At 38.9% G+C, this 26,932-nt stretch overlaps 1 long non-coding RNA gene across 1 annotated transcript; it reads right to left on the reverse strand.

Annotated features, from left to right (window-relative positions):
* Nucleotides 1-735: 735 nt before the first annotated feature.
* On the reverse strand, nucleotides 736-22,084 carry LOC308188806. Its single transcript, XR_013945781.1, has 3 exons — nucleotides 22,029-22,084; nucleotides 3,936-4,023; nucleotides 736-3,850 (listed from the first exon to the last, which is right to left on the reverse strand). It is a non-coding gene; the product is annotated as an uncharacterized lncRNA (long non-coding RNA).
* Nucleotides 22,085-26,932: the final 4,848 nt, after the last annotated feature.

Genomic DNA, 26,932 nt, shown 5'->3' on the forward strand with positions numbered 1-26,932 from the left:
AAAATAAGTTATACTTTTTAAATTCAAAAGAATAATGGATGATAGAATTTTGCTAATTAATTTTTATGTTAAGCACTTATCTTCTGGTTGAGATAGACAGATTCTTAATAGATAGATAGATTCTTAATGAAAAAAATCTGTCTAAAATGTACAATTCCATGGGGGAAAAAAAAAAAAAAGGAAAACAATTCATAAAGAACAATTCAATGCAGGTATTATGTGGAAAATGCAGGTAATACAGTGCAGTGAAGTTTTGGTTAGTGATTATGTTGATAATACATAAAAAAATAAGTGTAAGAGGAGAGAATACCTACAGTCAGAACTAAAAAAGTATTTTAAAATGTTGTTTTAAATTAAGCTAATTACAGAGACTTTTAAGGATTTTGTTCACCTGCATACAATAACATCTGCACAAATCCAGATTCATCATCAGAAAAATGCCACCTAGACAGTTCTCTTGCTGTTTTTATTTGTTAAGCAATGAAATGTGATTACATTTTATTTCAACATATATAATATTAAAAAAATAATAATAAAATCCTGGCAATTCTCTTGCAGACAGCATAGCCTTCTTGCTTGTGGAAAGCTGTATCTCACATCCCTCTCACACAGTAGATTTTGTTATCATTTTATTTTATTTTACTTTATTTATTTATTTTTGATCATATCAATGTTTATAAATACCTTAAGTGTGGGAGACAAAGGGATATGGCCAACCTCTTTTCAGTGGTCTGTGGGGACAGGACAAGAGGTAATGGCCAAAAAATGGAGCACAGGAATTTCCACACCAATATCTGAAAGAACTTCTTCAAGGTGAGGGTAACAGAGCACTGGAACAGGCTGCCCAGGGAAGTTGTGGAGTCTCCTTCTCTGGAGATATTCAAGACCTGTCTGGATGCCTACCTGGGCAACCTGCTCTGGGGAACCTGCTTTGACAGGTGGTTGGACCCAGTGATCTCTGGAGGTCCCTTCCAACCCCTACAGTTCTGTGATTCTGTGATTTCTAGTCATTTAACTTCCAAGTTGCCTATTCGTAGCTAAAATTGTCTACGCAGCTTGTAATAGTTGTTCATATTTATTAAACTAATACCTGTATTCTTTTATTATTCTTTTTGTGACAGCTATCATTGTATGCTGTAGTTATTATAATAATGACTATGTGCTAGTAAAATAAAAGAGTTGAAAAAAAGTTTGGAGGCCACAATGAGATTTTGTGTATTGATAACGCCATTTTCCTACTTCTGTGTGATGTTAACCAAGCATAAATAAAACATGAGATATTTCACAGAGTTGTCTACAAGGCCCATAAGTATTTTGATATATATATATATATATAATTATATTTATTATATATATATGTAAGGAAAAGATGGAGAGGAAAAGAGAAGTAAGACAGCATATGCTCACAGCAAACAAAAGGTAACCATTTGGAAAGAAATGTACATTATATTTGTTTTTAAGAGCAACCAATACTTTTTTTTTAATCCTTAAGGCTTAGAAGGTATCTTGCCTATGAAAGCAAACACTTTTAGGCGTCATTGCTTCAGCAGTGTGATCCTTTAAATGATATAAGCCTGTGCCTAGAAGTCTAATCTAAGGCCAATTAAGTCAATGCAAGCTTTCCAGCTGTCTTAAACCAGCTTAAAATAACAACCATAGGCCACAACAGAGTTTGATCAGTTAACAGACAAGGAAACTTAAAAATAATATACTTGTTACAGTAACACTGGTATATCAAACGGCCAACCCACAGTACAGAGAAGACAAATCATATTAAAATTTGTGGGTGAGTGAAAGGAGATCAGTTTATGCTTCCTCCCTGAATCCAAATTATTCTCACAGCTGGAGAAGAATCAGTGGCTGATAATGGCCTAACAACCTCTACCACTAACAGATATGACCTCAGGTGCAGCGATAAGAATATGTAATTCTGCATACCCTGAACTCATCTGTGTCTCCTGGAGAGTGCTGACACAGTGGGAGCTCTGTGCCACCTTTAACAGTAGAAAGCTTTAAAATTTAGAAGAGACTCGGTATGTGCTGGGTCACACAATATTTAAGGGACTTTAAAATGCATTTTGCATTACTGAGGAGGAAAATCTCACAACAAAGAAAGAGTTTAATAAGTATGTCACATGTTGGGAATAAAATTTACGCATTCAATTTCTTAGTTTCTCCATATTATTATCTATTCCAAAACTATTACACTGATTAGAAGATGAGGAATATATATATATATATATATATATATATATATATCCATTTCTGGGGAGGAACATTTTGTGGATCTGTATTCAACAGCAGAACTACCAGCTGACTTCAGGAGAACATGGTTATGATCTTGCCTAGATGCATTCAATACACACTCTCAGCATATCACAGGCCACCTTTTAAGTTGTCTCCTGCCAGCAGATAATGATTACACCAAATTCACAACCAAATATCTCATCAGGAGGCAACAGAGAGAAGAAAAAATGTCTTTTCTCATTTAGAAACAATAATTCTTTAAGTTGTACATATTTATCTATTTTTAACTAAATCCATTACAGCCTAAAGAAATCCTTGGTACTTCCCTAAAGAATGCAGCCACAATGGTGACTCAAGGTCTTAGACAGGAAATGGGGAGATGGAGAATACCCCTTTCATTTTAAACAAACCCTCTTGTATAAATTATTTGCCCCTTCAGAGCAATTAGTACAGCACCTGAATATTTTTCTTTCCAGGTTAAGCAGAATGGCAGAAAACAGTCAAGGCAGAAATATATTTATCTTTTGTTAATAACATCCTTATTTAAATTCTGAAATCCTATTACATCTCAAAAATAATAATAATAAAAAATAAAACGAATATTTTTTCTAACCTTAAAAAAAAAAAAAATTCTCTTCAGAGTATATCAATTCTCCAAGGCAGAGAAAATCTGTGGGAAACAATTCCCTCATGAGCTGCAGGGCTAAAACTCAAAGATTCCTTGCACGGGGAATGTTGCAGCCCTCTGGTGCAATAATTAGACACAGGATGACACAGATACAGTGGCTGAAATCATGGCAGCTGTGGAGAGGCTATGAAGATGATCTCTGCCTGCCCCTGGGCAGCTGGATGGAAGACATTTGCTGCAGAGGCCTCATCATTCCAGTTGTGCTGTGTTCACACAAACATGGGCTGCTGGAATGCATGCCCAAGCTGACTTTCCCATGCCTTGTCTCAGACATGGAATGAAAAGCCCTACAAAGTCTGCCGAATTAACATTTCTCTGCTGCATTTGAGTTTCAAGAATGAATGAATGAAAGGCAGATCCTAAGTCCTAAAATAAATTGGGATAAAACCACTTTAAAAGTGATCTAATTTTAACCCTGGAAGTGTTTCTCAACAGTATGATAACTAAAACTGTCTGAAGGAAGATGGGAATGACAGCCAGGTCGCCCTTACTTTTTCAAACCCTAAACCCAATACGAAATGCTTCCCCTTGATTTTACTCAGCTTTGGGAAAGACAACTGATTAGGCAATTTTGGGTAGTATCTTAATTCTTAATGCCACCAGTCAGTTTCATTTGCATGAGCAAGTTTAAGGACCTCACAGTCTGAAGCATTGTGCACCCACTCAGATTTATGAACACAAACACTTTCACAGGCCTGGATTTTTGCAGTGGAATATTCATTCTCAAGAGAGGCAAATCCCTATTGAGGAAATTATATTGCCTCCCTAATGAGGGCATATAATCTGTATTGCTCAGTAGAAGAAAGTAAGCTCCCTTGAAGTGTGTTTTCCTACTTCTCACTTCCATTGCTGATTATCCAGCTCCTTCTTGCGTGTGAGAATAGTTTCTCTATCCGGCACTCCTGAGCTGCCCATCTGCAGGTGACATTAGATACAAGAGATGCAGCACTCCAAATAAAGTAGAACACAGCACTTCCTGAAGAAATCCTCAGAAGCTTACCTGGCTGTTAATCAAATAGAGTAGGAGTTCTCTAGCATCATGCAGTGGAAGGATTTTTATGTCAATAACTTGAGTTTTGACACAAGCCCTAGAAAAAGAAGCACACTGTCTCAGGATGGAAATCCTCTGTGACACCACCAGACATGCTACAAAAACGTACTGAATAACAACTAAATTCAGCTTAAGAGCAAAAGATAATTGGCATGATCATTTACACAGACATGCTGGAAAAAAAGTCTACTTGAGTCTTTTCATGCTACTGTGTACAGCTCAGTTTTTATATGAGAAATCAAGACAATACTTTAAGGAGGCAATTACTGTAGCATTTCACATACAGTAACCTACATATAAAAGTATTAGTATTGTAGATTATGCCCAGCTCTGTTTTTACATGACAGTGATTATTTTCCCTGGGCTTCTTATGCTGAAATACTGTTACACTTTTTGATTTATACCCTTTTATACCCTTTATACCCTGGCACACAAATATACATGTTTGAAAGATTATAACAAGGAGGGTTTTGCTTAATAGTGCCCCACTCTCACTAACACTTAGCAGTTACACCTAATTGAGGGATCAATGAGACCAACAGTTTGCTGTTACACTTACATAAATGTTAGGGGATTGCAGACAGTGCAAATAAATTAAAAGTACACTGTATAGGAAACCATAGGTACAACTTACAAGCAATAAAATAAAATAAAATAAAATAAAATAAAATAAAATAAAATAAAATAAAATAAAATAGTGTTATGCAGGCAAGAACATATTAAATACAAACTTTATTTACGTGGTATTTTGCTATATATAAAGAAAATGAGAGGGTGAACAATTCAAAGACTTTAGACACAGAGGGTATTTTCTACTGTTTTATCAACCCAAAGGTTCTCCAAGTTAAATGTTCCCATCCACATTAGGTGCTTCTCTGAGTTGGAGAGGAGGAGATGGAACAGGGATAGCTCTGGTGAATCATGTGGAACATTTCAGGTGTTTTTAGGTATCTTCCGCAGCTCACTGGTGCAATTGTAAAGTTCCTACCTGTAAGCTTCTCCACAGAAGTAGAACATTTCAGCCTAATCACCATTATCAATAAGCATTAATGATAAAAAATACCTCTATTCTACACAAAGCAAACACTGATAATAGACCCTCATTTATAACAGTGAGCTGACTAGATACTTCAGGTCAGCTGGCAGGAAAATTATTATAAATTCTGAAAAGGAATTAGGAATCTTTCCATTCCATTTAGCCTATAAGCAGGGTAATTAGAGTTATTAATATTACTTTCTTTTCAACTCTGTTGACCAATACAATCCCAAACTTGTTGCTAAGAGACAATATTATTATACCATGGAAAGACTTCCAATTGAAGCAGTAAGATGGCAAAAAGAGTGTTAGAAAACAAGATAATTCAGAAAAGGAAGAGTTTCAAAACCTCAGTTCCAAACTTCTCAGACATGCACTATGTTTTCTGACAAGAAATGGCATTGGATAGAGATTGCTCTTTCAAATATGGGGCAGATTAACAAATTGAAGATGGGTTTTTACACTCAACCCAGAAATCAACAGTCCAGGAACACCAGGAGATGTCAGAAATAAGACCTAGGAGTTAGATATCATTGACAGACATCTATCCTATCTTAAAAACAAAACAAACAAATAAAAACAAACAAACAGAAAACAACAACAACAAATAAATCCCTCATCCTATTATTGAAATACCTCAATATAACCTGATCTTTAGCCACCAAATAGTTTTTACTTGTTTCCACCCATCTTAATGGGAAGAAAAAAAGAAAAAAAAAAAAAGATAAAGTGGAGAAAACTTTCTAAATCTGAATGAAATTTTGAATATTTGTTTGTTATCTGCATAACTAGCTGAATGAACAAAAGTGGTTTTTTTCCCCATTTTCTATACATGGAAACACATAAATACTTTACAGTGATTGTTGCCAAAGGAAAACCTGGAAACCACTCTTGGCTGAAGCAGCCATGGTTAGCCAGTCTTTGACTAGTGGAATAATCATGCTGAAGAGTTAAGTTTATGCTTATGTGCATTTAGATGTGGATTATTAAGGTGCACAGACAAGTCCACAGCATGGAGAATTGAAGTTTCAATTAGTACAAAAAATGTAAAATTCACTGGGACTTTGGAAGAACCTAGTAGGTCTAAAAAAGAGTAAAAACTATGCAATAGTTTTATAGTTTATGGAATAGGAACTGCAACAATTATTTCTTTATACATTTTATGTCAAGTCAGCATTCTAATTCATTTTCTCAGTTTCACATAGGCTGGTTACATGTTTTTATAAGATGATCTGGGGTGGGTTTTTTTCTTGGGATTTGATACGCATTTGATACACACAAGCTCAGAAATGACTAAGCTGTTTTTGTTTCGTACCTTTTATTATTTTCATGTAATCCTCTTTGTGAACACTCTGATTTCTATATAATGCAAGTTCATAAAATAGCAACTTTTTGTGATGAAATGGGATACTCTTGATCTGAAATAAGAATATTAATCCTTAGCCTTGCATCAAACAATTACAAGTTTGAAACAGATTTCCTTCTATCAGCTCCTTTATGAGAGTAACAAATGTGCTTTTTGCTCATTAACTTGAATAACATATCAAACAGAAAAGCCTTTAATTGTTTATTTTACTAGCTGGAAAAGAAGCCGTGAAAATCCAAATAAATAAATAAATAAATAAATAGAGTTATTTAAATCTTTTTTTTTTGGGGGGGGGGGGGGGAGGGAAGGGGGCAGGGAGAGTATTTCTTTCCTTTTCTTTATTATCACCCTCACACCAACTCTTTCTCCTGCTCCCCCAGGTTTTAGAGAAACATCTGTCTCTATGCTCTGCCCCGAACTTAGACGTTTAAGAGCAACAGGGTCAAAAAATGCCACTATAATAACACCTACATAGAGCTTGATTCTTTCAGAATCAGTGAGAGAATAGCAAACAATCCTATTATACATATAAAGCAGCTTATAGAACAGAAGTATGAAAACACACACCAAAAAAATGTAATACAAAGGAAGACAGAACACCACCTACTTGGGACCCTCAAAGTAAATCAAAGAGACTGAAAATCTTCACACACCACTAGATGGGGAAAATTAGCACTTCATTTAATAGCTGAAGAAACAGTTGCCAAAGGAATGTGTATTTCTCCCTTCCAGTTACAACAGCAGGAGCAGTTTGGGTCCTAAGAGATTTTTGCCAGGCCATAGACAAAATCCAGAATTGATGCTATAGCATAACGTTCATCTTTGGACTTCCATTTCCACTCTCAACCACTAGCTAAAAGCCCTGTGTTTTACTGTAACAGCCTTGAATTTCTCTACATTTCATTTTCAATTTGATTAGCAAACAGACATCAAAAAATGAAAGATTTCAAAAGGATTACAAAATCCAGTTTCAGTCTCCTACAAAGTGGTTCCTGAATTACTACCAGTCAGACAGCAATGGGCATGAAATATTTTCAGGGCATAGTATAGCTAATATTCCTAAACTATTCCTAAGAGAGACAAAACCCAGAGGTCAAATTCTTTTGTAAGATAAAAGTGTGAAACTCTCACTGAAACATATGTAGATAGCCCACATATAAATCTGTCTGAGGACAGAATATGAAGAATTTCCAAGCAGAAACTGTCAGCATAAGCACAAGAAAATCAGTTATTTTAATAGAGATCCTTTTAAGCACATCCTTTTTTTTTTTTTTTTTTTCTGAAGAAAGATTCAGAGTTAATGGAGAGAACAAACTAAATAAAATGAAAATGATATATGTTTCAATACCTGTGTGATAGCAAAGAAGAAGAGTTGGATAGATTTTGCATGATCCTAAAAATATTCTAAAACAAATAAATAAAGAAAAATAATTACCAGATTCATGGATTTTAATCAGAAAGACTAAGCCTTTTTTCTTGTCTTTCTCTTCACATAGAGACCATTGTTGCTGACTAAGAACACCTGATAATATGCCCTAGAGAAGCTTTACAACTCAACTGGCACTTACACAGCAGATAAGTCTCACTGATATCAGAGTAATCTTTCCACAAGGATGAACAGCTCTTGAACAATTTCTCTAGGGAACAGTATTAGACACAAACAGACCTTCTCCACCATCAGACATGATAGTCAGCCCATATGCAACATACACTCTTAACTGTACACAGTAGTCAACACTTTTTTTTTTTTTGGTATGTTTTAGCACCATGAAATTAAATAAACTGATCATTTCTAATAGTGTACAAATATATGATGGAATCTGTCTGTAGACTTCAGGCTTGAGATGCCCACCCCATCATCGCAATCAAACAGATGAGACATTTTTATCTTTTTATCTTTTTATCTTCTATTTTTATTTATTTTTTATCTTCTTTTTTTTTATTATTTCCACCTTTATTCACTCATTACTTTGTAACTGCAGTACAGAGCAATTCCTTCACTTATGTTGCCAATCAAAATACCAGGTCTTTCCTTTAAATTGCTTACAATTCTGTCAAATTTCAATTATTTTAAAGGTTTTAGCTGAAAACAGTTTGACTGTTTCCAAAGCATGGATATTTGTTCACGATGGTTATTTACTTTCACTATCACCATGGTCTTCTAAACTTAGTTATTTGGTCTGCACTAGTCATCTCTGCTTCCTCAGTAATTAGACAGTCCAGCAGCTACAGAGGGTGATTTGCTGTATCCAAATATCTCATTGGAATAAAATTAATCATCTGACCATTGTGTTGACATGACCTTAGACTAAATGCCTAACTTTTAGATAGATATAGTCACACTGAATTTTTTTTTCAGTGTTCATCTCTGTGATTTTTATTAGAAGAAGGAGTCATATATATACTATATACAGAGCAATTTCTTCCTTTATGATCATAGTCATGAACAGTATGTTCATGAACAGTATTTAGTTACACTTATTTATAGTATTTGTATGAAAGGAAGAAAAGTATTCTCATATTTTAATGGATGAGAGATCTAAGGCTAAAATTGTGAAAATGATCCTTGAATCCCACTTAAGCAATTTAGATCCTGCCTTCCACCCCCACCTTTTTTTTTTTTTTTTTTCCCAGAGTTCAAACCCAGATAGGATTAGAACAATCAATTTTCCTTCAGTTTCCAGAAATAACAATTCCACTTTTCCACAAATCTGGCTTCAAAGTCTTGCACAGGTATCCACAGAATATGAGAAAGCCAGGATTTTTGTTCAACTGGAATGATTACATGTCACTTCATATCTCATAAGATGTCTGTGGTAGAGACAGAGACAGTCACATTCTCTGACTGAGCTTTTTTTTTTTTTTTTTTTTTCTGCCTCCCATGCCCTATTTACTGCTATATACAAGGCACAGATGCAGATACTACAGAAAATAGATACAAAGACCTGATTCACCCTGAGAGAAGACATATTTGGCAGTCAGGGAGGTATGGGTCAGACGGTTCTGCCGTGTCTTTTCTGTCCTGTATTTGACCTTTCATTAAAGGCTGCAGCATAATACTTATTAAAAGGAAAAATTTGGGGGGGGGGGGGGGGGGGGGGGGGGAAGAAAAAAGCAGGAAAAAGCACACACATAGAGATAGCATTTTCAAGTATCTGTATTTTTGACTGTATAATCTCAATACTCTCCACACAGATTTTTAAGTATTGTAATAATTAAACTTCTTTTCTTTGGACCTACTCTAGCATTAATACATAAAGATTTGGACTTTTGGTATCACAACACAGACCGCTCCAAATGAGCTAACAGCAAAAGCGCTGGAGATAGCAGACATATATTGATCAACTATTAAAAAAAGGATGGGATGCACACTTTAACCAGTGAGTTTCAAGTCTGTTCACTGACCACAGGAAGTATATAGGCTAGCACCCCTGGTTTACATTACAGTTTCTGAATAGATTACATTTTAAAGCTGTTTTTTTTTTCATGTTTGCTTTTCACCAGAATCCTCTCTCTGCTCTTTTCATTGGCGAAACATCTGCCTTTTGCCTCCACACCCACAGATGTAAGCTCCACCTCTACTCATGCAAAGTTCTCATGTCTCCTTCCCTGTCTCTCTTTCCTCTTCCCCAGTTCCACACTCCAGATAGTTCCTCCTCTTTGTACTCATACCTTTCCATCCTGCCTTGCAACCATCAGAGGGAGAATTGAATGCAAAGTTAGGCCCAGCAAAACCAACCATGTAGATGGATGTTCAAAACTTGACTAGACACAGTCCTGGGCAACCTGCTGTAGCTGACCCTGCTTGAGCAGGGGGTTTAACCAGAGGATCTGAAGATGTCCTTTCCAACCTAAAGGACTCTGTGATTCTGTTCCTTCAGTTACATTACCAAGCACAATACCAGTCCTTTTCTTGAAATTGCTTACAGTTCTGTCAAACTTCAATATTTTAAACGTTTTAGCTGAAAATAGTTTGACTGGTTCCCAAAGCATGGATGCTTGTCCATAGTGATTATTAACCTTCACTATCACTGTAGTCTTCTGAACTTAGTTATCTAGTCTGCACTAGTCACTTCTGCTTCCTCAGTAATCAGACAGACAATCCAGCAAATAAACAGCAAAGCTCAGGTCTAGGCAACTGAAATGATGGGCAATATCACTATCATTTCTGGTACCACTCATAATGCCTTTTGATTTGAATACTGTAATATCATCTCAGACTGGGAGATTTCTGCACAAAAGTTTGAAAGGAATCAGAGAATATATTTATGTTTATGTGAATATTCAGCATCTAGCATATTTCTGACTTCTTTAAAAGGTACCAGAATTCTATAATCATCTTGGATTTGATACATCTGAGGCTTCCAACTCTTAAGAACCAGAAGGCAGAAAAAAAGTGAGAAGTAAATTGATATGAAAATTAAAAGCTATTCAACATCTTTGTTTGATACAGTTAATTGTTAGTGAATCCAACAATTAAATATTTAACTGCCAGTCAACAAATAAATAGTGCTAACCAGTCTGCAACAGACTATTTCAGTACTGTAGCATCTGAGATGAATAGATTCAGTGCCTTCCAACCTGAGATTAACTGTTTACGTATTAGGAAGCTGGCAAATAACTTTTGAAATCACAGTGAAACAGAGATGAGCAAGTAAATAATGTGAGAACAGAGGGAATGGTTTGAGACAAGAGTTTCCACACGATATAAGTTTACACACCAGCAAAACAAGAATAGCTCCCTGAAAGTCAGTGAATATAAACTGGTGTAAGACTAGCAGGAAGTCCAAACCAGGACTATCAGCTTAGAATTTTCTACAACAAAATAAAAAGAAGGAAAAGAATTATAACAATGAAAGATTTCAGAAAAGAGTTTGCAATCAAGTGTGTAGTCTATTGTCCAATTTACAACTGGTCTGAGGGAATAGAAAATAGCAAAAATGGCACTGTTTTTTCAAAATTACTCCAGAAACCACAGAGCAATTGTGGTGGTTTTATCGTGCTAGGCAGCTGAACACCACAACCGCTCTCTCACTCCCCTTCCTTAGATGAGGAGGGGAAGAAGTAAAGGGAAAAACAACTCACAGGTTGAGATAAGGATGATTTAATTAAAGGAAAAAAGAAATAATTATTAAGGAAAGATTATTATAAATTAAACAATTTAACTAAACAATTTAACTAAACAATTAACAATTTAACTTAAGGGGGGAAAAAAAAGGAAAGGAGAAAAGGGAGGGGGAAAGGGAAAACTAAACAAAACAAGTAAAGGCTATGTGGAAGTGCAGAGGAAAGAAATTACTCTCTACTTCGCACAAATGAGCGATGCTTGACTATGTTCTTGAAGCAGGGCCTCAATGCACGTAGCCGGTGTTTGGGAGGAGGACAGATGTTTTCACAACAAGAGCCCACCCCTCCCCTCTTCTTCCTTTTTCCACCTTTTATCGCTGAGTGTGACATCATATTGTATGGAATATCCCTTTGGTTGGTTTAGGTCAGTTGCCCTGGTGATGTTTCTTCTCTCACATTTTTGCCCACCCCCTAGGAGGGTTAGAGAGAGTCCTGGTGCTGTGCCAGCACTGCTCAGCAGCAGACACAACACTGGTGTTATACCACTGCTGTTTTAGCTACAAGTGCAGAGCACAGCACTGTATGGGCTGCTGCAGGGAAAGTTAACATCCCAGCCCGACCCAGTACAGCAGTTAAGTCTGATTGTCCAAGGAGGCATATTGGTAGGAACTTTAGTAATAAATAAAATTAGTGGTTTAAGGGATATATATATATGTTGCTCTTCATAAAAAGATATCATGATTCCAAAAATTCTTGAAGTCAGTGAGTAGGGAAAGGAGATAACCTTGTTGATAGAGCATACCTGAGGTTTTTCAAAGCCTCTTACCAAATTTCTTCCAAAAAACTAAGCTAGTCTCGGTTAAAAGATAAAGTCCTCTCACTGATACGTGATTGGTATTGGAGTATAAACAAAGAGCAGAATAAATGTTCCATCTCAGAAGTTCATCAGGTGAAAAAGTCAAAGGCTTACTAGTAATGAACATGGACCTGTACTGAGATTCAAGTTGTTCAATGTATATGGGTGAGTTGAAAGACAGTAGGATGAAGAAGAGAGAAGGAAAAAAACAAACTCATTGAAGATAGAAAAACAGGATAGCAAAATCTACAATAGAAAATTCATGATATTCATTAATTAGATTATAAAATGTTAGATTAAATTAGATCTTAATAAATGCAACTATGCACATAAAAAAAACATATCTCACCGTACACAGAGAAACAGTTTACATTATTACTTAGGAAATTACTAGGACCATCTAAAGCCAAGATATCAAAATAGAGGTCCTGAAATTACCGTACATGTTTATATGTATGCTGTGCTCAGAGACTATGAGTAGTAGTGAAAATGGAACTGAAAATAACACAGAAACTCTCTTTATGGTACTTCATAAACTCATGCTAAAACATCCTATTAGATATTGTGTGCAGTACTCAAAAGAGCAAACTAGAAAAGCTGGAGAAAAATAGCAAGGATGATCAGAGGTACAAAATTATTCCAATACAGGAAAGGGTACTTTGTGTACACAAACATGAAAAGGATGGAAAAGGTGAACAAAAAAATGATCATCCACTGTGTCTCATTACAGAAAAGCAAGGGGTATTTAGTGAGATGATCATGTAGCAGAAAGAACTTTTTTTGAAAACTCACAGTTTTTACATCAAGGTTTCAGGGCTAAAATTTGCCTTTTATTGATTTTTTTTCCCCAATCTGTTCCCCTCATAAGAAGCAAATCTCTACCACAAGAACTTACACGAAACCAGCAGCAGTGTTTTCACCATCACTCCTATTTTTGCTCACAACATTTCACTTTTTTATATTCTGTTTTTTTGTAACCAGTCATCCAAAAGTCACTCCAGCAGTTCTGGAAAATATGTGTGGGTCATTTGTGATTTTCTTGTAAAATATGTACATGGTACCTTTCCACCAGCTCCTGTCATTCTTGCCTATGGCTTGTATACCTGGTTGGAACTGTTAGGACATCATTGCCTTGCAACAACCACACAAAATCCTAGTTTCTGGGACAACAAGATATGCACCAAACTGTTTGAGTACACGCTGGAGAGCGGCAACTCCTGCAGAGAAAACTGGCACAGAATGAAGAGCAAAGAGCTACAATAGATCAATAAAGATCCCAAGGGACACAGCATCTCTCTATGTTCCTGGTAGTCCTATAAGCCTTCCTCTTCTTCTACAAGAAGCTTGAAGTATTTCTCTCCAAAAAAAAAAAAAAAAACAAAAAAAAACCACTCCACATAGGACTACAATGCCTAGAGAAGCTGAGATGTTTTTCTGCTTTGCTACTCATTTTCTGGTGAGAACATGAGCCCATAGTGTGCTTTTTCAGAGGGAAAAAAAAAAAAAAAAAAAAAAAAGTTCTTCATAGTGACCAACAGGAATACAATAGTGAAGACTGGCAACGAATGCATTCAGTCACAAACTGCAGGTTTCCAGAAATAGCTAATGGGTATCAAATCCCTGGGGCAAAAGGCTCGCAGAATGGCTGTGATGCTGGAAGAGCTTATAACTTTATAAGAATTTCAGGCTTTTCTTCAAGGGGTATGTGGGGTATCCATGCCCACACAAGCCTGTCAGGTACCCCACAACCCATTTTCACTTCTACTATCAAAAAGCACCTTAACTCTAACAATACAGGTTGTAGACAGTAGTGATGATGAACCTGTGCAGGTGACCCTCGGGGAAGATGGTATTAAAAGACAAACACAGCTTCTCTTCCTTCTCCACTGTTTTCCAATAGCCCATCACAGTCCATCACACTCTCCCTTAATGGAATATTTTTTGCCACAATAATTTTTCACTTTTCGATCACAAATTCACTTTTCTATTACCATTACCTATTAATTTTATTAAAAATTAAATTTATGTTGGTATCAAGATGATTCAATGTTAAACCATGAAAAAGACTCTTAGCCTTCTTCCCATCTATCAGTACATTATATTACACAAGCTGACTGCTAGATCTTAAAGAATTCTATAGGATGTCAAACTCTTAATATAACCGGCCTGTGACAGCTGGACAGAGGAAATAAATCATGTGCAAATAGAGCACTTGGTTGCATATATATATTCATAGTCTTTACCTGTCTTTAATTATAGAATTGAAAGTGTTCATAATTTCCCACAAAATAATTATTTCCAAAAAAGCATACTGTTAGATGACAAAAGAGTCAGAACAAAGAGAAGAAAATAAACTATAGGCCTACAGAAAGAAGAAGGCAGGAAACAAAAACAGAAAGGGAATGAAGACTGAACTCAAGCCAAAATGAAATGTAAATTAAAAAAAAAAAAAAACTTACAAAGAGAAAGAAAATAAAAAAATTAGAGACAGAGAGATTAAAAATTAGAAAGGTAGGGAGGTAAGGTACAATTTATTTCTTTTTTTTTTAACTTTTACATGCATGGAAGGAAATTGATAATTTCAAAAGTGAAATTATCTATCTGAAAGGTGAAACTGTTTAGAGATTTATTTATTTTTTTAATTGAAGCATTACTTTTCTTATTTCTTTCTAGGAGTCTTAGGCAAATTTCAGAAGTAGCAGTTTACAGTAGTAATATACAGAAGTTACCTTTAGCCACCCATTCTCATACATTGACTTCTCTTATTGAAAAAGGGTGTTGGGAGGGGTTCTTCTCTATTCAAAAAAAATGCACTAAAGCTTGATTTTTCATCAGGGTGCAAAAAATAACCAATGTGCAGCATTACATGTTGCTCTATTGCAGATCCATTTCCCAAATTAGTCAGTACCAGAGACTGTCTGGTGAAGGTGTAGCCTGTGACACAGAGCTTGGAGCCACTTGTGATTTTATGACAAAACCATTTCTCCACACAAAATTCCTGAATGCAAAATGGAACTGACTGGATTAGAAGTCTGTGTATGTCAGGGAATATGCAGGTTATATAGAAATGATGTCTTGAATAGGATGGGTGAGAAGTATATTCCTTTTGATTGTTGTCTCTTTCTTTTTAATGTTCTCAGAAAATGGCTGTATCTTTCTGAGTCTCTCAAGGATTTTTAGATAAAAAGAGAGGTTTTATCTTTGCATGTCTATAAGCAGTGAAAAACTCTGGAGACTGAAACCTACAGGCAATTCAAATAAACTAAATCCGATCAAGGTAATATCAATGCCAGAATTAGAAGAAAACCCAGAGAGAATATCAATAACAACATTAAAACAGCAGGTTTCAACAGGAATCAATAGGCAGTATAAACAGAAAAAATTAAGTCACAAAGTGATAGTAGATAAAAGCTCCCCACTCATTAAAATTCTGTTTGTCTTTGTGTCTTTTTATCAATGTACCTATATATCTATGCAAGTGTATCAAAGTTTATAATGTAAAAGAATGATGAAATAATCTAATTAATTTCCGGTGTCATTTCACATATTTCTTTCAAGTTAAAACTGCAATATTAATAATGGTTTGCAGTTTAATAAAATATCTCTATGTCCTATTAACTTCTATATCTGCTTGTTATAAAGCCCTTTTTTATCAAATAGCTAAACTTCAAAAGATTTCTACTTTGATCTGAAATGAAAAAATGAGGTTCATTCCATTTGTACAGAATAACCTCACTATATTTTACAGAAAGACAGTTGTCTGTTACTGCCTTTCTGTCTCAAAACACATTATAACTTGGGCAAATAGGTAGAAAAGAATACTAGAGAGAGAAGGTACATTAGGATAGGGCTGAACCTGGATCTTAAAATTTATGATGACTGTAACGAGTGAGATATTCTTCCTACTCGAAGATCAATACAAAAATCAAGAATGAAATGTGTAGGTATTCACAGGTGAGTTTAATGTTCTAGGTGTGAACTTTCATGGCTTATGTTCACTTTCCGAACTGAGATTTTAACAATATGTTAATCTCTTGATTTTCTAATAGTCTTTTTTCTCTCCCACAGAAAAAAAAAAAAAATCATTAAGGGGAAATACTCTAAAGGGGGGGGGGGGGGGGGGAGGGCAAGCAGAAACTATGTTCCAAATAAACATTTTAGAAGATGTTATACTGGACATCTAGCAAGTAAATTAACAATCCTTGCATGACCAAAACACCCAATGATATTGTTCAAATTTTGAACAAAAAGGGAACTCAAGACTGGGCCTAAATTAAACCACATGCTATTTGTCTGAAAAAGGAAAAAGACATATTTTATATACTACTGAACCTAAAACATTTGTAAAGAAATACTGTGAACCGTAGTCAACATCATCACTTTATAATGAATATTTTAAATATTGTTGGTTAAGTGTTGGTGGGAAAGATCAGAGAAATGCAGCCCAAACTATATGTAGCTATCTTCTAGTATGACAAACAAGGTGAAAAAGATTGTTTAGGGCTGCAGTAAAAGTAGTATTTCCTGTCAATTTACCATCCAATACACTTTCATGCTGGAACTTACTGATATCTTTCACTGACAAAGGGCAGAAGGGGCCCATGACACCCTAGGTCTGCAGGTATACCAGTAAATGCACTTTCATCCACTAGTACTCATCCGCAGCTCTTCTTCATACCTTCAATCCCCCTTTATCCATAACCACTTCACCTCAGTATAATTCCTCTATACAACAGTAGTTTGCTGTGTGGCTTATATTCCCCTCCAGGAAACTTCCCCAAAACAACACAGGTAAGTTAGGGACAGTTCTCTTTAATGTTTCTATAAATTACCTGGATGAAGGACTCGAATGCAATCTAAGTTTGGAGATGATACAGAAATAGGAAGAGCTGTGACTCCCTCAAGGGTAGAGAGGCCTTGCAGAGAGATCTTGACAAATAGATGGCTGGCCAATCACCAACCACATGAAATTTAACCAGAGCAAGTGCTGGATTCTGCACCTGGGATGGGGCAATCCTAGATATATGGGGGGCAAGAGAAGGCTGGAGAGCAGCTCTGTGGAAAGGGATCTGGGGGTTCTGGTTGACAAGCTGAACATGAGTCAACAGTGTGCCCTGGCAGCCAAAAGGGCCAGTTGTATCCTGGGGTGGATTAAGCATAGCATTGCTAGCCAGTTGAGATAACTCATTGTCCCTTTCTATGCTGTGCTGGTGTGACCTCATCTTGAGTACTGTGTGCAGTTTGGGGCACCACGATATATAAAAGACATAAAACTATAAAACAGCATTCAGAGGAGGGCAACAGAGATGGTAAATGGACTAGTGGGCAAGATGTATGAGGAGTGGCTGAAGTATCTTGGTTTGTTCAGCCTAGAGAAGTGGAGATTGAGGGGTGACCTCATAGCAGCCTACAGCTACCTAATGAGGGGAGAGGAGAGGCAGATGCTGAGCTCTGCTCTCTGGTGACCAGTGACAGGACCTGAGGGAATGACACCAAGCCTGCCAGTGATCAAAAAGTGTTTGGGCAATGCTCTCAGACATATGGTCTGATTTTTGGGTGGTCCTGTGTGGAGCCAGGAGCTGGACTGATGATCCTTGTGCATCCCTTCCTTGTGCAACCCTTCTATGATTCTGACTCCATATTTGAATCACAGAATTCTGTGATTCCATATTAGGATCACAGACTTCTTTGATTTCCCACTCTACTCTGCACTGGTGTGGCCTCACCCCAAGTACTGTGTGCAGTTTTGGGTGACACAGTATAAGAAAGATATAAAACTGTTAGAGAGTGTCCAAAGGAGGGCTACAAAGACAGTGAAGTAGGGAAAGACACATGAGGAGCAGCTGAAGTTATCAGGTTTGTTCAGCCTGGAGAAGAGAAGACTGAGGGGAGAACTCATCATGGTCTACAGCTTCCTCATGATGGGGAGAGGAGGAGCAGGTGCTAATCTCTGCTCTCTAGTGACCAGCAATAATACCCAAGGAAACAGCTTGAAACTGCAACAGGGGCAGTTTGGGTTGGATATTAGGAAAAGCTTCTTCACTAAGTGGGTTGTTGGGCAGTGGAACAGACTCCCAAGGGCAGTGGTTATGGCACTGAGTCTGACGGAGTTCAAGCATTTGGACAATGCCCTCAGACACATGGTCTGATTTTTGGATGGTCCTCTGGGGACCCAGGAGTTGGACTGTATGATCCTTGTGCGTCCCTTCCAGCTTGGGATATTCTATGATTCTATGATTCTAACATTCTTCCACTGCCGTATGCTTACCCCTGCTTGCACTGCCAACCCATATGTATCTGGAGCCATTTACATATTTAATGGCCAACTAGTTGCTGCCTCTCAGCCACTGATGGGTCAGATTAATCATACCTGCACGTATTTTCCAAATTCTATGCTTTCCAGGTTTAGACTGAGGTCTTATCTGATAGATCTTCAGCATCTTCATTTCTGGCACTGAAATTCTGAAAGAGACTCATGTTTTAAAGACAAATGTATTGCAAAAATGATAGGTAGAGAAGATTTAAGGAGCAGCTGTAGATAAAAGCAGGGGAATTCCTGCTTCTTGGCATGCATTAATGTAAGCAAAACCAGACCAATGCACAGAGCGGCTAAATGAAAGAAAGCACGATGCAAGTTTACAGTTCATATATGATGGTGTTCATATTTAAATATGTTTGAAACCAGATGTCAGATTATTCAAAATATAATGATAAACCCATGAAAATATGAAGGATAACTGCATACAGTGCAAGGGAAGGCTTTCAGAAGGTGATGTATTTCTTGTCACTGATCAGACTGAGGACTTTGCATGACATATTTTTAAACTGCAAAAAGTGTCTGAGTATAATTTTCCCTGAGAAATGTGTACAGGACTGGTTGCAAAAGAGTTTGACAGTGAAGGGAAGTAGAAAGGGAGACATGGTGACTGCTACATAAGAATCTAAAAAGTTTTCATTCAGGTCTGCATTAGCTCTCAGTCTTTCATGCCACATTCGGGAAAAAAAAAAAAAAAAAACAGTAAACTAATGTGCTATGTAACTTCTCCAACCCTCCATATCAATGTTAGCAGTCCTTAGAAACAGCTTGTCATGATGTGGCTTGTTGGCATGGAATATACAGTGAAATTTATGGTTGAAATATTATTCTGTTACCAGTTTGTCTACGTGTTTTATCTCATAGGAGAATAAGCATCAGTATTCTGAGTCAGATATTCTCATTAACATGATTCCCATTGCAAAACTGAAAATCTACAGGCTATCAACATTTCTAAAAAACTCTATTTGTTCATACTATAAACATGCTGTTAAGAGTGCTAGTCCCACAAAACTTGTGAATGTTCTTGCTAAGAATAAGTCTTATTTGTTCAAGGACAGGAAAATAGATACACAAAAGTCCTGGAATATCTTGTGCTGATTTTAAGTACTTCATCCAGAATCAAGATCCTCAAAACCTCTGCTACCTCCATTCTAACATAGATAACCCAGAGTCTCCATTTGCATATTTATCCATATACTTCATGTGGCAGACCTAGTCTAAAAGGTTTTAGGAAAATGCCCTCTGAATCAAATCCTACAAAAAAACACAGCCAGGAGAACTAATAACTCCTTTACACAAAGAATACTGTCAGTTGAAATTGTTCAGCCACAATAAATAAATAAATAAATAAATAAATGCCACTTTAGACTTCAGATCAGGAAAACTTTATCACTTTGAGAGTAGCCAAGCCAGGCAGTAAGTCACCCAGAGAGGTCTATGTCTTTGGAGGTTTTCAAGATCCAGTCTGAGAAAGACCTGAGCAGCTTGACTTGATTTCATAGCTGATTCTACTCTGAGCAAGAAGTAGGACTGGGTTCCTCCTGAGGTCTCCTATTATCTGCATTACCTTCACTTGTATTCATTTTATGCATTACTTCTTACTGATTGCTTTTTGTCAACTCTTACAGGATCCTCAGATGTGCTTTGGAGCAGGAAGCAGGAATACATCAGGGGACCAGTCCTGGGGTCTGCTGTCCCTTAGAAAATTGATTTAAGCTTGGCTGAGATTTAAGCCTCTGAAAACCATTATTGAATATCAGCAAATGAGCTTCTTAAAAATGCGGTATTAAGCTCTCCAGACAGTCCTTCTGCTTGGACTACACTAGAATGAAATGACCTATCCACTGTAACTGGAAGACTTTTAGTCACTGTCTCCCTTGGTTAAACAGACTCTGATATTTCCTACAACATCATGAAAATTTCTGATCTTTTCACTTTGTTCAGATATTTCACCTCATGTGAAATGCTCACTCAGTTGCTAAATAAAGTACTTTTCTCTGTGAGCAAATGTAGCACAATCTGACTCAGAGCAAATTATTTAATACATTTAGCCCTACTTTCTGCTTACAAATTTTTCTTGAAACAAATGTACAGCATTTAAATCAGAACTGCTGTATCTTTCCTGGTGGCATTTGAGCTCATGTTGTGTCCCCAGCTGGTTAATGATAAATGAACACCCCTGACAGATGGTGCTGCATGCAAACCTCTGCATCAGTAGAGGATGGAGCATTTCAAGGAAGGTTTGGCATTCACCTGGTTGCTTAACAGTGCTATTATTACCATCTGCAGCTATTTATAGTAGGAAGTAGATCAGCTTTGTTTTCTAAACAAACAAAACAAAACAAAACAAAAAAGAGAAGAGAAGAAGACTGAACCTTGCTGGGCTCTGCATGTAAGACTAGGGAAGAAGAGCTGGTGTTCAGACACCGGGCTCAGTTACAGAGGAGGGATTTGAGGAGGCCCTGCTTCTGTTTTTCACCACAGTTCCTTGCTAAAAACACGTGAGTCAAGGATAACCAGCAAAATTCAGCACCACAAGTTCACTTGAGGACTGGCTAGTATTGTGCTTTAACCCATCAGACAGCCAAGCCCCACACATCCATTCACTCACACCTTCCCCCTGTAGTGGGATCGGGGAGAGAACTGGAAAAAGGTAAAACTAGTGGGTTAGGATGAAGATAGTTTATTAGGACAGCAAAGGAATGGAAAATATAAATATAAATGTAAATATAAATGTAAATATAAATGCAAATGTAAATGTAAATATAAATATAAACAAAACAAGTGATGCACAATACAATTGCTCACCACCCACCGACCAATGCCCAGACAGTCCCTGAGCAGTGCCTTCCAACTCCCAGAGTTTTATTGTTCAGCATGATAACATTTGGTCTGGAATATCCCTTTGGCCAGTTTGAGTCATCTGTCCTGGTTCTGCCCCCTCCCAACTTTTTTGTGTACCCCCAGCCTCCTTGCTGGAAGGGCAGCACAAGATGCTGAAAAGTCTCTGACTTAGTATAAGCACTGCTCTGCAGCAACTAAACAATCAGTGTGTTACATCAACGTTTTTCTCCTAAATCCAAAACATAGCACCATACCAGCCACTATGAAGAAAACTAACTATGTCTCTTCCAGAACAGCTCAAAATATAATCCTTTCGTTTGTTAAAAGAAGAAACTAGCCAGCAGTGCAATATTTAATTCTTTTCTGTCAAGGCCCTTACCTGAAGTATATATACCTGAAGAAAAATACAAGAATTGGTAAAAGTGCATTGCTGGAATCATAATAGGTTAATGGAAGATAAACAAGTAATTTGTTGAAAAATATGTGGTAGAGTTCTACCATCCTAAATGCAATATTTCAACCTCTATATTTATTTAAATTCTATGTTTATACCTTACCATTTCTTAAGCACTGAAAATTCAAGAAAGCACCTTCCATACCAAGAAGAGTTTGCTGCTTGGATGACAAAGAGAGGGAGAGGGAGAGGGAGAGGGAGAGGGAGAGGGAGAGGGAGAGGGAGAGGGTGAGGGTGAGGGTGAGGGTGAGGGTGAGGGTGAGGGAGAGGGAGAGGGAGAGGGAGAGGGAGAGGGTGAGGGTGAGGGTGAGGGTGAGGGGAGGGGAGGGGAGGGGAGGGGAGGGGAGGGGAGGGGAGGGGAGGGGAGGGGAGGGGAGGGGAGGGGAGGGGAGGGGAGGGGAGGGGAGGGGAGGGAAGGGAAGGGGAAGGGAAGGAAGGGAAGGGAAGGGAAGGGAAGGGAAGGGAAGGGAAGGGAAGGGAAGGGAAGGGAAGGGAAGGGAAGGGAAGGGAAGGGAAGGGAAGGGAAGGGAAGGGAAGGGAAGGGAAGGGAAGGGAAGGGAAGGGAAGGGAAGGGAAGGGAAGGGAAGGGAAGGGAAGGGAAGGGAAGGGAAGGGAAGAGGGAAGGGAAGGGAAGGAAGGGAAGGGAAGGGAAGGGAAGGGAAGGGAAGGAAGGGAAGGGAAGGGAAGGGAAGGGAAGGGAAGGGAAGGGAAGGGAAGGGAAGGGAAGGGGAAGGGAAGGGAAGGGAAGGGAAGGGAAGGGAAGGGAAGGGAAGGGAAGGGAAGGGAAGGAAGGGAAGGGAAGGGAAGGGAAGGGAAGGGAAGGAAGGGAAGGGAAGGGAAGGGAAGGGAAGGGAAGGGAAGGGAAGGGAAGGGGAGGGGAGGGGAGGGGAGGGGAGGGGAGGGGAGGGGAGGGGAGGGGAGGGGAGGGGAGGGGAGGGGAGGGGAGGGGGGGAGGGGAGGGGGGGGAGGGGGGGGGGAGGGAGGGGGGGGGAGGGGGGGAGGGGGGGGATGGGGGGGGAGGGGAGGGGGGGAGGGGAGGGGGGGAGGGGAGGGGGAGGGGAGGGGGAGGGGGAGGGGGGAGGGGAGGGGGAGGGGGGAGGGGAGGGGGAGGGGAGGGGGAGGGGGAGGGGGAGGGGGGAGGGGAGGGGGAGGGGGGAGGGGAGGGGGAGGGGAGGGGGAGGGGAGGGGGGGAGGGGAGGGGGAGGGGAGGGGGGGAGGGGGAGGGGTGGAGGGGGAGGGGGAAGGGGAGGGGGAGGGGGGAGGGGAGACTTGATTTACAGTATTCCTTTTCATGGTATCATCCTAAATTTTATATAATAATAATTTGAAAGATTTCCTGTTATGGCTGCTGCCATAATTAACTGAGGTCATTTATCTGATCAGAATGTTTGCTTCTACAGATTCCTTCTGTAAGCGATATTGAACCCATAATCTTGAATATAAGTATTTAACATAAGTATTTAGTATTAATATCTTCTTTACTGACTAGGCTCAGTGACTGAACACAGAGTAGCAAAATGAGGAGAAGTAGAAGACAGAAGATTACTAAGAAACCATCTCTCATCCCCAACAGGTTAACAGTGGCTGACAGCAGTGGTACTGCTGCTCATTGCACTTTTGCAGGCCTCTGCAGTAGACAGAAACATAGAAAGTGAAATCATCATCCTCCTGCTGTCCATAAAAGCACTGCCATCCATTTCAGTGGAATCAGAGTCCTTCATTCTCTCCTTTGACCAGCTTGATATGCTGCCTGAGGGCCCCTCTTTATGTTGTCCTCTGTCAAGTACTGCACCTTCCAGCAAAAAAAATCCACCTCTTACTCCTGTTCTCAGATTACTGATCAGCCACTGTCCCATACGTTCACCAAGGCCCTGAGGGCACTGACAGCTCTGGCCTCAGCTAGGCCTTCTCCACATCTTTGCCCCAGGGGGCCTTTTTTCAGCTCAGCCCGGGACCATCAGTCCCTGACTGAGCTATGCTGTAGGAGTGTCTGTCTCCAGCTCTGTCACAGCCATGCCTGACCATGCACTCTGTTGATCTGGACCCTGATGCATAGAGCAGGGCATTCAGAGATTTGCAGTCAATGATTCTATGTCCAGGTTGAGGCCAGTGATAAGTGGTATCCCTCAGGGTTCCATCATGGGACTGGTGATGTTTAATATCTTTATCAATGACATAGATGATGGGATCGAGTGCACCTTCAGCAAGTTTGCAGATGACACCAAGATGAGTCTTGTGGTCAACACAACAGAAGGAAGGGATGCCATCCAAAAGGACCTGGACAAGCCTGAGAAGTGGACCCACGTGAACCTAATGAAGGTCAAAAAATCTAAGTGAAAGGTGCTGCACCTGGGTCGGGCCAATCCCAGGCATGAGTACAGACTGGGAGAAGAACTCACTGAGAGCAGCCCTACAGAGAAGACTATGAGGTTCTGGTGGATGCAAAGCTTGACATGAGCCAGCAGTGAGCACTTGCAGTCCAGAAAGCCAACGACATCTTGAACTGCATCAACAGAGGGATGGCCAGCAGATCAAGGGAGATGATGGTCCTCCTCTGTTATGTCCTTGTGAGGCCCCACTTGGAGTACTGCATCCAGGTCTGGAGGCCCCAGCAAAAGGATGAGGATCTCTTAGAACAGGTCCAGAGGAGGGCCACAAAGATGATAAGAGGGCTGGAGCACCTCTCCTACAAAGAAAGGCTGAGAGAAATGGGGATGTTCAACCTGAAGAAGAGAATGCTCCTAGGTGACATCACTGCAGCTTTTAAATACTTAAAGGGGGCTTATAAAAAAAGATGGAGAGCAACTTTTGCTTGGGCAGATAATGACAAGACAAGGGGGAATGTTTTTAAACTAAAAGAGGGGACATTTATAATACAGGTTAGGAGGAAATTCTTCACTCAGAGGATGGTGAAGCACTGCCTAGAGAGGTTGAGGATTTCCTGTCCCAAGACCACGCTGGACAAGACCTTCGGCAATCTGATCTAGTGGGAGGTATCCCTGCCCATGGCAGAGGGATTGGAGTTAGATTGTCTTTAAGGTCCCTTCCAACCCAAGCCATCCTGATTCTGTAATTCTATGACTGACTTCCCAGTTTGACTTCAGAGCTGCTTTCCTTACTGTGAATCTGTCCACTGGTCACCAGGCTGACTGCAACCCTGGTTACTGCCAGGCCTGATCCTGCTTTGCTGACTTACTTTCCTGTCTTGACCTGGAACTTGCCTCATAACCATGGTCTTGCCTGATGATCTGGACTCTCCCTTGACCCTCACTGCCATCGCCAGGCATGTCTTGCTCCCCTTTCTTGGGAACTGTGGGAGGGAGCCCTGGTTGGCAAGACTCTGCCCTGCTGGCTGTGTGACCATGCTTGGCCATTCTTTACCTGATGTACTTCCTGTGGTTCATGGTGGTAAACCTGCTTCACATCATCTAGCATACTCCTCAACCTGGTAAATTTATGGAATGGCCTTCAGCAGTCTGAGCTGCTATCAGTGTTTCAGATGAAGGCACTAAGTTGCAGAAGACTGAAGAACTGTCTGGCTTGGCTTCCGGAAGTCGTCAGCGTACATAGATGCACAATCCCAAATACATAGTTGTCCCTTAGATCTTGTAGATCTGAGGAAATCACAAAGAAAGGGAGGAGATAGATGTATTAAAACTGGAAAGAAGTGAAAAGAAGGGGAGGGAAGAGAGGACAGATGGAAAAACTAGCTCTTTTAAGACAGTTTTTACTGTTCCGATAATTAATAAATCAGGTGTGGGATTTTTTCTGTTTTTTTGTGTTACAGTTTGGCAACAATGTAATAAGAGCAAGTCACCTTCCGTTACTGCACCTGCTTATACAGTTTAAATTAAAACCAGAAACACTGCAAATCCCACTTCACAATGCCTTTCAGTGTTCAAGACTGAATTAAAGGCTTTCATTGTTTAGGAGGATTATTTCACTGCCTTCACTGGCTTCAAAGAAATAAGAATCTTCACTCACTTTTCTATTGATCCCTGTTGATCAGATTCACTTTGTTTTGGATTCGTACAGAAAAAAAAGACAAATAGGAATGTTTTGGACACTTACGGGTACAGTTGTGTTCAGTTCATGATTCTATTACTTATTACAAAGACGATTATTAGTTAGAAAAAGAAAGAATAAATGAATTACTGTAAATTATGTTCAGTGAATACCATTACTTAAAAAAATTACTAAATTATGAAGTATTTCAGAATGACAGATAAGTATGGTTAATTCCACAAGTAAGAGTATATATATATGTATATTTAGCAGCACTTGTTCTTTCATAAACAATAATTAGGATTAAGAAAGGTCAGAGAACACTCCGATTTCAACACTACAAAAACATTTAAAGTCATTCTTGCTCCCATTGCCCCTCTGTGCACTTTTATATTCAGTGACTTTGCTCTTCATTATTTCGTAACAAATGACAAAGGAGCTTAACCTTGGAATGGGCCATGAGGTTCTTCTAGGACACTGCAAGCCAAGAGAGACAGATAGTGTTATCCTGACCATAGACAAAAGCTATTATGCTAGAAAGAGTTCTTTTTCTTATATCCCATTTTTAAGTGTGTGCTCAGAAATATTATACTTGGAAGTAGAGAGCATGGTAATAAATGGTGGATCTACTTTCTTACAGTGCTATCCTGCACATCTGCAGGAAAGTTTACTTCTTGTATATCCACTGGAGCAGGCCATTAAAGCATCAGTTGGACAGGAAAGCCATCACTTGGATGACTATACCTCATGTCTTAGTCACTTCTTTTCTCCTTCCTCTTCACTCTTTCCTGGACATAGAAATGGCTTTCTGATAAAGATGGCACAGCGCCTGGCAGATCTCATTAGCTTGCTAATATAGATTGTTCACTGTATCAGACAACATCTTCTTGGCTATCACGGCTATATATAAGCTCTACTATGCTCTCATAAAAGAGAAAAGTATCAGTGCTATTACACACTGTATTCTAATGACACTCCAAAGTTATGAAATAAATGTATCTG

This window comes from Anser brachyrhynchus, assembly GCF_964034855.1.
Source record: "Anser brachyrhynchus genome assembly, chromosome: 2".
NCBI lineage: Eukaryota > Metazoa > Chordata > Aves > Anseriformes > Anatidae > Anser > Anser brachyrhynchus.